Source organism: Ambystoma mexicanum, chromosome 3q (genome assembly GCF_040938575.1).
Source record: "Ambystoma mexicanum isolate Mex_15411 chromosome 3q, UKY_AmexF1_1, whole genome shotgun sequence".
Taxonomy (NCBI): Eukaryota; Metazoa; Chordata; class Amphibia; order Caudata; family Ambystomatidae; genus Ambystoma; species Ambystoma mexicanum.
In genome coordinates this window covers 287,177,400-287,192,957 of record NC_090926.1, presented here as the reverse complement: position 1 = coordinate 287,192,957, position 15,558 = coordinate 287,177,400, and the positions used below count along the sequence as shown (strand labels likewise).

The following is a 15,558-nucleotide window of genomic DNA, read 5'->3' as shown; positions in this document are numbered from 1 at the left end:
ATTCACGCCCAGCCTAGTTGTTGATTCCTATGTTGAAAGTGCCAACGTGGAATATGTTTACATTTCCAAAACCTAGGCTGGTAACTATTTACGGTCTCATGCTAAGTTACTTCCAATCAAATGTAGCTTCAATTCGGAAGTTAAATCAACAACTCCATAAAAGCACATTTATCTACAATATAGAAACAGGCTCTAGGAGTCTAGGCCATAGTCATCGTACACCTCTCAAATATTGAGGTCTAAAATGGATTGGGATGGAGTTTCCAGAACTGACCCCCTTAGTTTGCATCCTTCAGCGCTTTGCTCCCTACGAGGCTGTTCACATGAGCTCAGGTAGACGGCACATACAGGGGCATCTAGACCTAGAGAAAGGCAAAATACTGGCACGCATCATCAAGGCTTCTTTTGCATGTGGTACTTACCTGCACCAGCTTCTCTCTGTGCCCTCCTTTCCTCTGGCGTAGTTTTGCTTCAGTGTGTCCCATGCCTTTATTTATTGGGCATTTGTATGGCGCCTATACACAAGTGTTTCCAGTCGTCACAAGACAAAAAAGAATGGGCGGGGGGACATAGGAAAAATAAAACAGTGACGGCTATAATGGCCTTGTAACAATCCTACTGTGCAAGTGCAAAGACAAAGGTGATAAAGTGCAGGGGAGGGTGGAGTAGGGGGCGGAAAAGGGTGGCTCAAGGGAGGTGAGCAAGTGCTAAGGGGGGGGCACGAGGGCAAGTGCCAGGGGAAAACGGGTAAGGGCAGACAAGTGCAATGGACATGGTGGACCAGACTCGGGCTAGTCGGGGGAAGGGTGCCCTTGTGCAAGTGCTGGTAAGGGATGCTGGGGGGGAGGGGAGTGGGGGGGGGCGACTGGTCGGTATGGTCTGGCCCCTGTATGACTCAGAAGGGACCAGGTACCAGTTGCAGCGGCAGAGGGATATCAGCACAGAAGGGGGACCTCCCGTTTCTATGCACAGAGTGGATGCCTCCCTTGCACAGAGTGGATGCCTGGAAGGGCGACCTCCCCTTTTAACCTCTGACACCCCGATGGGGGGCCCTGCCTTTAATCCCCTATACTGTCTGCCCCCCACATCCCATCTCCTCCATGACCAATTCCGCATTAATCTCTCTTCCTGGTGTCCACTCAGTGCTCCATCTTCGGCTCTCCCCCGCTTTAGAACCCCGTTCCTGTCTGGCAGTCCAAGCTACGGCCCACTGTGCCACGGTAAAGACCCGCACTGCAAATGCGGCACGGTAAAGACTAGAGATAATTCAAATCTGCTGGGCAGATAATTCAGCATTTAGTGGATTTGTGACTTTCAAAATTCTCTGCCGATTTTACAAATCACCTGTACATTTCGAAATGTTTGGAAATCTACTGGAACTATGGAACTTCTGACTCTGCAGAAGCAGGCAAAATATCTCTGCAGATTTTCAGAACGTTTTCCGTAGATTTGGACTGCCTTTAGTGAAGACCTCTAGTAGTCTCATCATTTGATGGCATAAAAACAGTAAATGCGGTAGGAGATCGAAGTACAAAACAGCGGGCTTGCACTGACAGAACCTGTGGTCCTTAACAAGGGGATTAGGAATTTTCTTCTTAAACCTTAATATAAGCTGTATTATGACAAAGTGCAAAGGCTTTTTATCGACTACAAGTCACAAATGAAAGATCTCTAGCCCTGAAGTGTGCTAACTGTGAGGAACCGGAAATTAAAATCTGACACAAACCTGGCATGTTTTTGGTTGAAGACTCATTAACAAAGCGCGTTAGACAATGCCTCTCGCCTGCTCTAAGAGGAATTAACTGCCTAAAACCAAAAACTAAGGATCTGTCCGCGTCAGTATGTCAAAATCAAAACTGTCCTCGTGTCCAAACGTTCTTTCCTGACCCTCACACTACAAACCAAATCATAACTTCGGATGCTCCCATCTCTACGGACATCCCTCCCTCTACCTCTCACTCTTGGACTGACCACTCTCTTCTCTTATCGCACTTTAAGCTCTCCTCTTGCAGCAGCTCACCCAGCACGGCCACACGGCTTCAAAGTCACCAGACCCATGAAAAGAGTGACAGTGGCTGCCTTTGCCTCCACCTACTCTCCTGCACCTATTCATGCGGCTGACTCCCACCCTGAGACATCCCTCCCTAACCTCAATCTTTCTATCGCCAACACTCTTGCCCCTGTCATGCTATTTTTGTGAGGTTATCACAAAGCATAAAATAAGCGATATTGCATTGCAGTTTGCAATACAATACTGCTGATTCCATTTTTATTTAAATAATCATGTCCGACATGATTTCTAGAACGAGGATTATAGGTTTAGTGAGCCTGGCCTGTGCTGGGGCGCAAATGCACAGGCGAGGCAGAGGCTCCAGTGCTGGGCTGAAACCGAAGGACGTGTGCAGAGCAGCCCATGTGCAGAGGCCCGAGCATGAAAGGAGCAGTTCGAGTCACAGCTAGGCTGTCCATCCATCGTGGATGCCACAGGCAAGTAATCGCACATTGTATTAAGTAGGTGCTGGCGCTTATGGCTACAGGTTGTGTGATCATTGCCAGGGGTTTGTGTGAGCCCTGCACTGATAAAACAGCCTGCATGTCTATGGCCTTCCTAATGTTCTTTTAAGCTCGGGACTGCAGAGATTTGCTGCTGTCTTGCGCTTCACAGAACATATACAAGGTCTTATGCCTGCAGGCAGACTTGCCTACATTTGAAAATCAAAAACCCGGAGATTTCTGCAGCCCATGCCTCGCGGCACCTATAATTACTATAAACGGTGTCCTCGCCTGGCCCAATATTGAAAAAGGGGGCAAAGACATACACAATAGCCTTACAGTGCAATATTTCTCTCAATACTTCAAGCCACATAACAAAAAATACTGTGATGTGATTGATTGCTTAATAACCCATGCGTCCTGCTTACTTCTATGCAGTATGGAGAAAATGTTGAATTTGGCATGAATACAATCCCCTCTGTGTATCAAACAAGAGCACAATGAAAATGAGGCACAGTTTTAAAGTTTTTTTTCTTGAAACAAGACGCAGACTTCGACGACAAACTATGGCACTATACAAATATACTATGGCACTGTACAAATAAATGTAAGATAGCATAACTTAGCGGGAGCTTTATTTGGGCTTTCTGATGCAAAATGGCCAATGCCCACCCCGTTTTGATCACGGACTATTAACAAAAGAAACAAAAAGTTATTCATTGCTTAAATGCACCAGTGGGAGCCCTGTGGCCTTTGCTGACTGAGCAGCATTATGTACCCACTCTCTCACCGGTAGCCTCTGATCACTGCTGAGGGACGGCAGGAAGAACAAGTTACTTTCTTACCTGGTAACGTTCTTTCGATGGGATGGTCCGACGACGTATTCCATATCTATGACATGTAATCACCACAGCTGTGCTGCTTCGGAAACTTTTTCGGCGTCTGCGTCCTGCGTCGATGACGTCGATGCGCCGTCGTCGAGGACCTCCTCCGACGTCCGACGTCATCCGATGTGATAAGTAGGACGCACGACGCCCATAGCCTCAGTTGTAGTTTTTTCCCCCAGAACGTGTGACAGAAGTCAACTGCCAGTCAGACACAAAGCCTTGCGGAACGTAAGCTGCAATCGCAAAAGAAATTCTGTAGCGGGGAAGGCAGGGCGGGAGCGATATGGAATACGTCGTCGGACCATCCCATCGAAAGAACGTTACCAGGTAAGAAAGTAACTTGTTCTTCGAGGGGATTGTGTCCTCCGACGTATTCCATATCTATGACAGACTCCCAAAGCAGTACCAAAGCAAGGAGGAGGGAAATAATTTAAAATCAAAATGTAGAATAGCCAATCAAATAGCAGAGCAAAGGACCGCCTTGCCAAAGGCCAGATCCTGCGCTCGGATGGAATCAAGGGAATAGTGACGTACAAATGTATGAACTGAAGCTCAGGTGGCTGCATCACAGATGTTGCGAATAGGAACACCCCTCTGCAGGGCAGTAGACGCAGCCATACCCCTGGTAGAATGGGCCCGCAAGCCAGCCGGTGGGTCCTTACCCGCCAAACGGTAGCACTCCGAGATGGCCAAAATAATCCAGCGAGACAAAGTCTGTTTCGTCACAGCTTGCCCCAAACGCTTTCCAGCGTAACCAATAAAGAGTTGATCATCCACTCTGACCCGGGACATGTGTGAAACATAAAAGCTTAAAGCTCTCCTAGGATCAAGCCTATGGAGCCTCTCCTCTTCCTTACCAGGATGCGGAGGAGGATAGAATGCCGGAAGAACAACCTTCTGGGCCAAATGAAATTCCGTCACTACCTTCGGAAGAAAAGAAGGACGAACTCTAAGGACAACCCTGTCCTTGTGAAATACAGTGAAGGGAGGCTTAACTGAAAGTGCCTGTAACTCACTCACTCTGCGAGCGGAAGTAACCGCAACTAAAAACACAGTTTTCAGAGGTAACAGCCTCAAAGGGCAAGAATGTAAAGGCTCAAACGGAGCACCCATAAGAAACTTAAGAACCAGGTTTAAATCCCAACCGGGCACCAGGAAAGGTGATGGAGGGAACACATTAGTGAGCCCTTTCAGGAACTGTGAAATCAAAGGGATTTTAAAGTAAGAACACTCTTCAGACGAGCGCTTAAAGATGGACAGCGCCGCCAGGTAACCCTTAACGATACCCACTTGCAAGCCCCTGTGGGCCAAAGAAAGTAAAAAGGACAGAACCATGGGGATGTCACATGCAAAAGGATCCACATTCTGAACCCTGCACCAGTCGCAGAACTTACGCCAACGGCAACGGTACAGAGACTTTGTTGCCGGTCTTCGGGCCGAAAGCAACACCTCCATCACGTCCTCAGGGAGGTCCCAATCCTTATACCTCAACCTTTCAGAAGCCAAGCGTGAAGGTTGAGGGATCTGACCTCTGGATGGAGAACCTGACCCCCCTCCCGTGAGAGCAGATCGTCTCGGTAGGGAAGACGACGTGGAGGGCAGATGGATAAGTCGAGAAGGTCCAGGTACCACGTCCTCCGAGCCCACGCCGGGGCAATGAGGATCATCCGGGAACCGAACTTCCGTAACCTCCGCAGCACTTGCGGGATGACGGGGACTGGAGGAAACGCGTACAGCAGCGGGAATGACCACTCCACCACGAACGCGTCTCCTAAGGCTCCTTCTGGAGGAAATTCCCGCGAGCAAAACCTTTCGCACTTCCGGTTGACACTGGAGGCGAAGAGATCCACTTGAGGGGTCCCCCAAAGGGCGAAGATCTCCAGGAGAATCTCCTGAGCCAACTCCCACTCGTGAGAGATCGCGCTCTGCCTGCTCAGAGCGTCCGCCGTCACGTTTTCGGCTCCGGCCAGATGAACTGCCGAGATCGAAACTTCCTGCTGGATGGCCCAGAACTCGAGCTGCATCGCCTCTCTGCACAGAGGAAGTGACCCTGCCCCCCCCTTTTTGTTGAGGTAGTGCATGGCCACTGTGTTGTCCGTCAGGATCAGGACATTCTTCCCTCGCACAGATGGCAGAAAAGCCTTCAGGGCTAGCCTGACGGCCCTCAGCTCCAACAGATTGATATGGAGTCTGGACTCCGACAGAGACCAACGACCGCTGACTGTCAGCCCGTTGGCATGAGCTCCCCATCCCGTGAGGGATGCATCCGTCACGATCGTCACCTCCGGCCAGGGAAGCCAAAATGGAGCCCCCTTCATCAAGTTACCTTCGACGGCCCACCACAGAAGGTCCCGGGCGACCGAGGACGGCACCTGAATCGAGTCCGACATCCTGCCGGAGGACTGCGACCATTGCGTCTTGAGTGCCCACTGCAAAGATCTCATCCGCAGGCGAGCCTCTGGCACCAGAAGAATGCAGGATGCCATGAGGCCGAGCAACCTCAAGAACTCGAACGCTGGGAGCGTCTGGGCATGCTGAAACTTGTGCACCATCTGCTGAATGTGAAGAGCCCTCACCTGGGGAGGAAAACACTGCCCCAGGGAAGTTTCGAGCACTGCTCCGATGTACTGGAGCCGCTGTGTTGGCGTCAAATGGGACTTCTTTAAATTGAGGGAGAAGCCCAGCCTGTGAAGGGAGCGACAGGTGATCGATAGATGATCCAGGACTTGCTCGGGAGAGCTCCCCCTGATCAACCAATCGTCCAGGTAGGGGGAGACGTGAATCCCCCCTTGCCTGAGATGCGCTGCCACCACCACCATGAGCTTGGTGAAAACCCTCGGGGCGGAGGTCAATCCGAACGGCAGGACCCGAAACTGAAAGTGCGAGTCGCCAACCGCGAACCTCAGGTACTTCTTGTGCTTGGGATGGATCGGCACATGGAAGTAAGCATCCTTGAGGTCGAGTGACACCAACCAGTCCTGAAGCTGAAGGGCCTGGAGGACTTGAGAGAGAGTAACCATCTTGAACTTGTCCTTCCTGAGGAGTTTGTTCAAACCGCGCAAGTCCATGATGGGTCTCAATCCCCTGTCTTTCTTCAAAACCAAAAAATAAGGGGAATACCATCCCTTGTTCCTCTCCGCTACAGGCACCAGTTCTATGGCGCCTTTCTCCAGCAGGGCTTGAATTTCCTGCGCAAGGAGCGGATCCGGACTCTGCAAAGAGAGGTTCCCCGGTGGATTGTCGCGAGGCCTGTGCCGAAAAGGAAGACAGTAGCCGTGGGTTATGATCTCCAGAACCCACACATCTGAAGTAATGGCTTGCCACTCTACAAGATGCTGCGCCAGCCTTCCCCCAACCGGCGAACCATGGGACATGGCCTCACGACTGAGTGGGAGCGGCTGCGGCGTTACCGGAGGGCAAAGAGGCAACTGCCCGAGCGGCCTTGGCACCACGGGTACCCTGTCGTCCACCTCTGGTACCCCTGCGATGGCCTCTTTGACTGCCAGCTCCTCTCGCTTTACTGAAGGAGGAGTAATAACGAAAGGAACCACCCCTCCACTGCTGTCCCCTAGGACGAAAAGGCGGAGGTTGGCGAACTGCAGCGCCCAACGACTTCGCTGCAGCTTTTGAGGTCTGCAACCTCTCAAGGCTCTCGTCAGCCTTGCTGCCAAAAAGGTGTTCACCATCAAAGGGCATGTTGAGGAGCCGGGACTGCACATCAGGCGCAAACCCCGACTTCCGCAACCACGCAAACCTGCGTATCACGGTGCTCGCCGCCATGGACCTACTGACGCATTCAGCTAAGTCCAAACCCGACTGAACGGACTCACACATGGCATCCTTACCATCCTGGACCAAAGCAAGGAAACCATCCCGTTCATCCCCTTCGGGAACATGTTCAGCCGCTAACGCAACACAGTTCCACAGAGTGTGCGTGAAACGCGACAAGGCACAAATGGAGTTGGCCGCCTGAAGCGCCATACCACCAGAAGAAAACACTTTCTTCGCCCAGCCATCAAAACGTTTGTCGTCCCTTTCAGGAGGGATGGTAGGGTACGACGCCTGCTTTGCTTGGGCCGTGGCCGCCTGCACCACCAAACTCTCCGGAGTGGGGTGCCTGGTCAAGTAGCAGGGGTCGCCACTGGCTGGACGGTATTTTTGCGACAAGGATCTGCCCACCGCCGGGAGACTCTCCGGAGCAGTCCAAGCCGCCGCCACCCTTCTCTGTAAAGCCATATGGAACGGCAGAACCGGGTCAGTTGGGGGACCAACATCAAGGATGTCTGTCAGATCATCCTGCACAAACTCCCCTGGGGGAGCAGACCATCCCAAGTACTCAGAAACCCTAGCCATAAGGCGCCGGTACGAGGAATCAGCATGAGAGCCAGGCTCAGGCCTACAAAACTCCACCTCCGGAGAGGTGTCCAGCCCACTGGCATCATGCAGCGACTGTCTCAACTCGTCAAACTGACTATGGCCCGAGACAATGTCATCCGGAACCTGACTAGGAACCAGGCCATCAGAATCCTCATCCGCCTCTGAAATATAGTCCAGGTGGCGAAAAGAAGGCACTCGAGAGTGCTTGCTCTTAACCAGAGCCTTCCTAGGGGGTCCACCCGTGCCCTGGGGAACCTCCGACACGAAAGGCGTCGATGGCGTCGAGCGAATCGGCGCCAGCGTCGAGAGAACCGGGATCGGCGTCGATGAAATCGGCGTCGACGTCAGATGCAGCGCCTCCAGAATCGGCGGCGACGACACAGCCCTCGAGGCCGGAGCCCCGAGCGTGTCCCTCGACGACCTGAGCGTCGACGGCATCGACGACTTCCTCGGAGCCAGAGCCTCGAGAAAGCCCGTCGACGCCCTCGACGCCACAGACGTCGAAGCCTTCTTTGAAGACCTCACAGGTGCACACGGTCTCGAACGCGTCGAGGACCGGGACCTGGAACGGGTACGTCGAGAACGAGTCCCCTTGTCCGAACGGGACCTCTCCCGTGACTCGTGCCGACCACTCTTGCGAGCGGTGTCTCTCGACCTCACACGACCGGCCCCACTCGGGGGCGCGGACGGCTGAGTACCCTGCGACTCAAGAATCGCCAACATCTTCTTCCCGAAGGAAGCCCATTCCTCCGGCGTCGCACGGCTGGAGGGGTAAGCGACGTGCCGGGCATAGCCCTCCGAAGAGGACCTGGAAGACGACTGGTGTCGGCGCTTCCGAGAATGCCTCGAAGAGGCTGAGGAGTGGCGAGACCGACTCCTAGAAGGAGACCCACGAGACTTCCGACGATGACACGGAGAGTCACCCCTCGAATCATCCGTCGAAAGCCCCGCAGACTTTGACTTCCGGGGCTTGGACACCCGACCTACCGACAACTTCTTCTTACGTTCGCGTAAGGCTTTGGACGTGAGCGACTGGCAGTCGATACAGTCATCCGTGTCGTGGGCCTCCCCGAGGCACCAGAGGCAGGCGTGGTGCGAGTCCGTCACCGACATCTTGGACCCACACTCCCCGCACTTCTTGAAACCCGGACGCGGGGTCGAAGACGAAGTAGACATCTTCAGAAGGAATTTCACAAACGAACAGGTTCGAAGAACCGAGAAGAACAGAACTCCAAAGAGTCGAGGCGTTTGAACCGAGAAACACGAAGCAACACGTTCGCAGAAAGAACGGAACTGAGGCTATGGGCGTCGTGCGTCCTACTTATCACATCGGATGACGTCGGACGGAGGAGGTCCTCGACGACGGCGCATCGATGTCATCGACGCAGGACGCAGACGCCGAAAAAGTTTCCGAAGCAGCACAGCTGTGGTGATTACATGTCATAGATATGGAATACGTCGGAGGACTCAATCCCCTCGAACTCCTTTTATTGCAGAGGCGTCATGCCCTTCCCTGGATACTTGGAGAAGAGAAGAGCATGAAAACCCGGGGGATCCGAGACAATCCTGGAAGTTAGGCAAGTCTGCCTGCAGGCTACTTTATCAGTGTGGGGTTGTGTACCATCAAGTGTCTGGGAATAATATTTCTCACTCCCAATGATTGCTGGGAGATATATTAGTTACAGCCATTTGCTAATGGTCATCCCCGCACTGATAACACGACCTGCAGGCATGAGGCTTTTTAAATGCCTTTGAAATGCTGCACTGCAGCAGGGCCAGCTGAAGATACACCACGGCTCGTACGGGCCAATTACAAAATGTTTGGGGGCCTCTGTCTGGAGAAGAGGAAAAAAAAAATCGGAGGCACCCATTGGGTGCATATATTCTAAGGAAGACAAAAAATACAGTCATGGGAATAGCTTCAGATTATCACGAGAACGCTTCTAGATACCACGGAGGCCCAAGGAAGGCGGAAGGCCTGCGGCCAAGGCTGCTTGTTATGTGTGCGCTGCAAAGTGCATATTTACAATGTGGCATATAAGGAGTATGGTGCCATAAGATTCCTGACTGCCAACATGGGGGCAGTTGTTGGGGGATCCCCTGAGGCTTTGGTCACTTTCAATTGAAATGGTTGAAAGGCCCTGACGCCACCCGTGGACTGCAGTGATTTGCTGCTGTCATGCGCGTCAAGATTCCTGACTGCCAACATGGGGGCAGTTGTTGGGGGATCCCCTGAGGCTTTGGTCACTTTCAATTGAAATGGTTGAAAGGCCCTGACGCCACCCGTGGACTGCAGTGATTTGCTGCTGTCATGCGCGTCAAGATTCCTGACTGCCAACATGGGGGGCAGTTGTTGGTGGATCCCGAGGCTTTGGCCCCTTTCAATTGAAATGGTTGAAAGGCCCTGATGCCACCCGTGGACTGCAGCGATTTGCTGCTGTCATGCGCGTCAAAGAGCATTTTGAAGGCTCTTTCCTGCAGGCTGTTTTATCAGTGTGGGGTGCTATCAAGTGTCTGGTGAATAATATTTCTCCCGTCTGATTGGCTGGAGATATATTATTCCCTGCCAGTGCTAGCAGTTGACCCTGAACTGCTAACAGCCTGCAAGCATGAAACCTTCTAAATTTATATTTGTAAGTAGTTGCAAACATTCAGTCTTTGTCTGGGTAATCCTATTCAATATGAGGTGATCTTGACACTTGTCAAAAGATTAACTGCTGCGTTTGCCCAGAAGAATGAAACCCACATGAGTTAGCAAAATTATTTTAAAATAAAGGATTGCAAGTAAATGTCAGACTGCTTGTTATTCAATTGAAGACAATTTTGAATTGTCCTTTTTTTGGTGTGATTTTCTGAAAACTTAATACGTTCTTGTATCTTAGTTATGTCCTTTTTAAGTGTCTCCTTATCTTTTATTGTCCTTTGATCCTTTTTGATCTTATATTATACGGTTAGCCATTTATTTTTGGATCCTCTGCACACGTTTCACCACTTGAATGTGGCTCTTCGGGAGGAAAAAAATATGTGTTCATTTAATAACCAACGGAATCTGATGATGATCAGAATGGTTTGGTAATTATACACGATTTTAAGTTGTAATTAATAACATTTAAGCATTTGTGGAAGCAGAATCAAATCCTGCTATGTTATATGCAGGTGCTTCCAGAATTCACCAGGATAATTCACAATTGTGCTGTTGTAGCCATAAAAGCTCTTCAATAACTTTAGGAATGAAGTGGCTCCGATTCTTTCTTGGGGCAGAAGGATCAGATTGTCCTTAATGGTTTGGCCGCGAGCCCACATGATAAATTAATGGTGCTTTCGCTGCACAGTTGAAAAGGCCAAGAGTATACTGCTGTAAAACATTTCATTGTTCGCTGTAACACCGTCTTATTTAGGCCATTGCTGCATTTCACTTTACTGCACATCCCTTTAAAAAGAAAGATCTAAAAATTGCTAATCATTTAGGTTAAATTGCTAATCAATTTTTTTTCAATTTCAAGATCATGGAAAAATTAAAACGTACGGGTAAAAAAACCTCAAACTGCCAAAATACAGGAGCAAGAATAACATTAAGTTTGAAAAAAATTTAAAATGTCAAGTTTAGAACAAAGGTACAATTGAAAATTCGTTCTGCAAGTTGCTAGCCACTTTTCCTGCCTACACAGTCCTCCTTTCAAAGAAACCTCGTGCTCATCAACGCTCACTCTGTTGTACTCTGTACGACAGACACTGCTAATGATATGACGAGTGTGCCGTGGTGGTGCATGGTGATAACAGAAACCTGGTTATGACCACCTCCATCCACATCCTGGACAACCTTGTCCATGCTGAGTAGAACATCCAGTATGTCAACTGTACAGAACAGAGAAGTCGAACAGGGGCCTCACAGCCATCCACAAGACTTCAAGGGCATGACCGCTCAAGGATCCAACACCCCTCAATTCCATGGAGCTCCTAACATGTCACTTTCCACATGGCCACAGATCAACTGCTACTTTCCCCTAGATATACCACCCACCACAGAGTAGAAAAGCATTCCTGGATAAAATCAGAGACCTCATCACTGCATCAACTGCCAACCATTACATCAACATCTTCCTATCTGCCAGGAACGCAAGCAACAAACAAAACCAAAGAAGCTCTCCCCAACCAACTACACACCCTCCACATCTCATAACTCATTGATCCCACACACAACAAAACCAGAATTCGCAATACGGGAGCACTCACTGAGCCACCTCATCCCCAAACATCAACTGCCGCATATTTATGCAACTCGGCTTACCACTTATCCATACCCATCAAGCTCCAGCACTCAAAACCCTCACATGGAGGGCAGCTAAAACCAGCAGAGACACCTTCATGCACATTCAAAAATACTTCTCCTTAGACAACTTAGAAGAAAACCAAACCAACCTGGCTTTCACACCACTCACTCCATCAGATGTCAATAAAGCCCATAGGCCAGCTGTTAAGCGATCCAGTCAGTGATCAAGTCAGGTAAGTACCAGACCTACCCCACAGGTACAGCCACAGAAGCAACAAGCCCCAAGGAATATCAGAGGGGACCAACCTCCCCCACCTCAATAAGAGCCCCAGCTGCAGGTTGGATACCCCAGCCATCAGAGAGGATGAAAGCAGACAAAGGAGGGCACCAATGCAAGTCAATATTAGACAGTGTGGAGCATGTAACAAGCTTCTACTTCAAGACCGGGGTATCCGCAAAAACGAGATATTATGACCCATGGACAAGTATTCACAGTGCCAGTCACTATGGATTCAACTCAGGAACATCAGGAGAACCAGATAAGAACAGGGAGGGGATTTGGAGCACAGGGGCATGATCCCTCAACAGACCACAAACCAGATGTATGACAAGTGGAGTAATCCTTGTACCCAGGAGGATAAACCACCTAGCAGAAGCAGCAACAAAGAAGGCACCAGGAAGATCGTGTCCGCAAAGCAAACCCTTGTTTACGAGTCTGTTCACCCTTTGGTAAAGATCTTTCCTGGTGGTTCTGGAAAAATCTTTAACGTCCACTGGAAAATAGGGTACATGGTGCTAAAATTCAACTTCACTAAGGCCAATCACCCTCAAAAGCAGTGCCACATGCATTATGCTTCTTATTCGGGGAGAGTGTGTAGAGCAGTGGGCCCTGCCACCAGTGTGCACAAAGGTGGCAGACATGTGCAGAACCAAGCAAGGTTTATGAGGATCCATGGACACCAGCATCATTGCTCGTTAGCATGGAAGAGCCGAGGGAAGCTTACCATCTTCTGTAAAGTAGTCCATCTGAGCTGTACTTTCTTCAGTTCAATGTTTGGCTGTCAGTGACAGAACATGTGTCCACACTGCCCTGTAGGCTCACAACTCTGGGAATGTGAATCCACAGGTACCAGCAGCAGTGGGAATAGTCACCTCTGCTGACAGCTCAGGATAGTTCTTGTGCTATGGAGCTCCACTGCTAAACTAACATAGCATGTCTGATAGCTGCAGGCAAGTCAGAACCATTCCATGCGTTAGTCTTCAGATGCTTTTCTAAACAGAAATATTGGGGAAGTGGGTGGCACCCCACAGATGCCATAGAGAAAGTCATGGGGAGGGCAATGGTGCTGTGCACCTATGGGCATGGATCACCAGGCTCTTTCCCAGCATCATTCTGCACCACATTTATGTAATCTATATTGCATCCGGGGTCTTGGAGGAGGTCATGCCAATGCTACAACATTCAATACTAATTGCACGAGAAGGAAATAAAAAAAAAATCACTGTACCCTTACATAAATACAAAGACTTTACCTCCAGTAATATTTTGGCCTCCAACGTGACTTCGCCACCTTTCACAAAAAAACTAAAATGAGTAGACTAGTCCTACCTAAACCTCCATCACACCTGATGAGGTGCTTCAACACGTCAATCCCAAATCTGACCACTGTTTTTAAATCTGCATGTAGAAAGTTAGACAAGGTCACTAATGTGGGGTCTACACCCAGAGTTACAAGTGTTTCCCATGACAGGTCCCAGCACGGGACTCCAGACCCGGAAACAGAAACAGCAATAGAAGGAGAGGCAGCCAGACAGCAAGAGTCCTCAATGCGCCATGGCCGTCGCCATGGAGCCCACTGTGCAGGTGATGTTGCAGGCCCCCGATCGCAGTCAAGCGGGAGCGATGGCATCGCTGCGTGGAGGTGGGCCGAGCTGCCTACGTGAAGGCAGAGGTTGATGGGAGAGGAACAAGCCGCAGGAGCCCAGAAATAGTCGGCCAACCAACGGGAGCATTCACTGAGCCATCCTAGCCGCACTGGCTCCAAGTCACGAACCCTCTCATTGTAGTTCTACATGGTCATCTGTGACATACTCCCAGGTTTAGCTTGGACGTTCGCACCAAAGGCAAATACAATTGACTTCTATCCCCAGCCATCAGCATAGGTCAACTGACTATCACAACCTTGCTGCACCCTCGGGTGGAGTGTTATACATTGGCTTTCATCCCTGGACCACTGCATCAATTCTAGAGGCAGTACTATGTCATAGCCTGAATTAATTTCAGTAATTAAGAAGCCTGGTGTCACAGAGACCTACGTACGTAGTGACCCATAGTTCCTGCCTTTGTCAGACATGGTTGCTTCTGTGTAAGAAGTGATGCAACTGATTTAAGTGTTTACATGATGAAGGGCCCCCGGCCAAACCTAATTAAGTATTAGGACATCAAACCCCTTCATAGAGACAATCCAGCCTTCACCTGAAATGTTATTTGCAAGCGAGTGATGTTTCAATCAAGGGTGTACTGTACAAGAAGTCTGTTGTAGGTACTGAAGCAAGGGGCGGGTTAGCACCATTCTGGCACAGTGTGGCTTATCTTTCTTTTTCCCATTTTTGGTGGGGGTTGGATTTGGGCACATTATTTTCAGTCAATTTCCCTTGGTGGTGAGGGGATGCAGTACACCTGCCGTAATGACAGTCTTGGTTGGATTGGAGGGAGCCGATGGGGATGGGCTGGACGGAGTCAGTAGAAGGTGCCCACAGAGAAAATCTCTCCTCCTCCTGTACCTTTGGCTGACTCACACCCCGACACATCGCTCTCTAACCTTAATCTCTCTATCTCAAACACTCTGGATGTCCTTGCCCCTGTCATGAGCATTCACTTGAAGCCCAAATCCAACTCTTGGTACGATTCCGACCTCGCTGCCCTTAAACGCAAGTGTAGGGCAGTGGAGAGTAAGTGGAGGGCCTCGGGCGCACCCCCTGACAAACTGGCCTGGTGCATGCTCCAAAGGCAGTACAGACTCTCGTTCCTCTCTAAAAAGAGAGTCTACATCCAAGCCTGCATCTCTGTGGCATCTAACAACTCGGCCAAACATTTCAAAATCTGCAAGGAGATGACCAGTCCTACTGCAGTCTCTACCTCTCCTGTTCCCTCCCAGCCCCTCTGCACGGCCTTGGCCTCTCATTTCACTACTAAAACTCAGGAGATCCTGTCCACCCCCTCTTCCTCTACCTTCTCTTTCTCCTCCTCTACCACCCCTGGCTCGTCTGAGGCTGCCTCTCCTCCTTTCCCCTGTTCACCCCTAACTATGTTTCTAGACAAGTGCAATCTATGAAAGTCTCACTATAGCAGTTTCTCCTCTGCTCATCCAGAACTATCAAGGACCACATCAACACACTTACTCCAGCCTTGGCTGATTTCTGCAATCATTCCTTTCCCACTGCAACTTCCCCTCCACCCTAAAGCACTCTCTTGGGCACCCCCTTCTAAAGAAGCCCTCGGCCGATCCTTCCTCTCCGGCTAACTATCGC

General features: G+C 50.3%; 1 protein-coding gene across 7 annotated transcripts in view; it reads right to left on the bottom strand.

Annotated features, from left to right (window-relative positions):
* The window catches only part of PAN2 (poly(A) specific ribonuclease subunit PAN2), a 1,309,324-nt gene that overhangs the window by 422,869 nt on the left and 870,897 nt on the right, over nt 1-15,558 (bottom strand). The window lies entirely within an intron of this gene.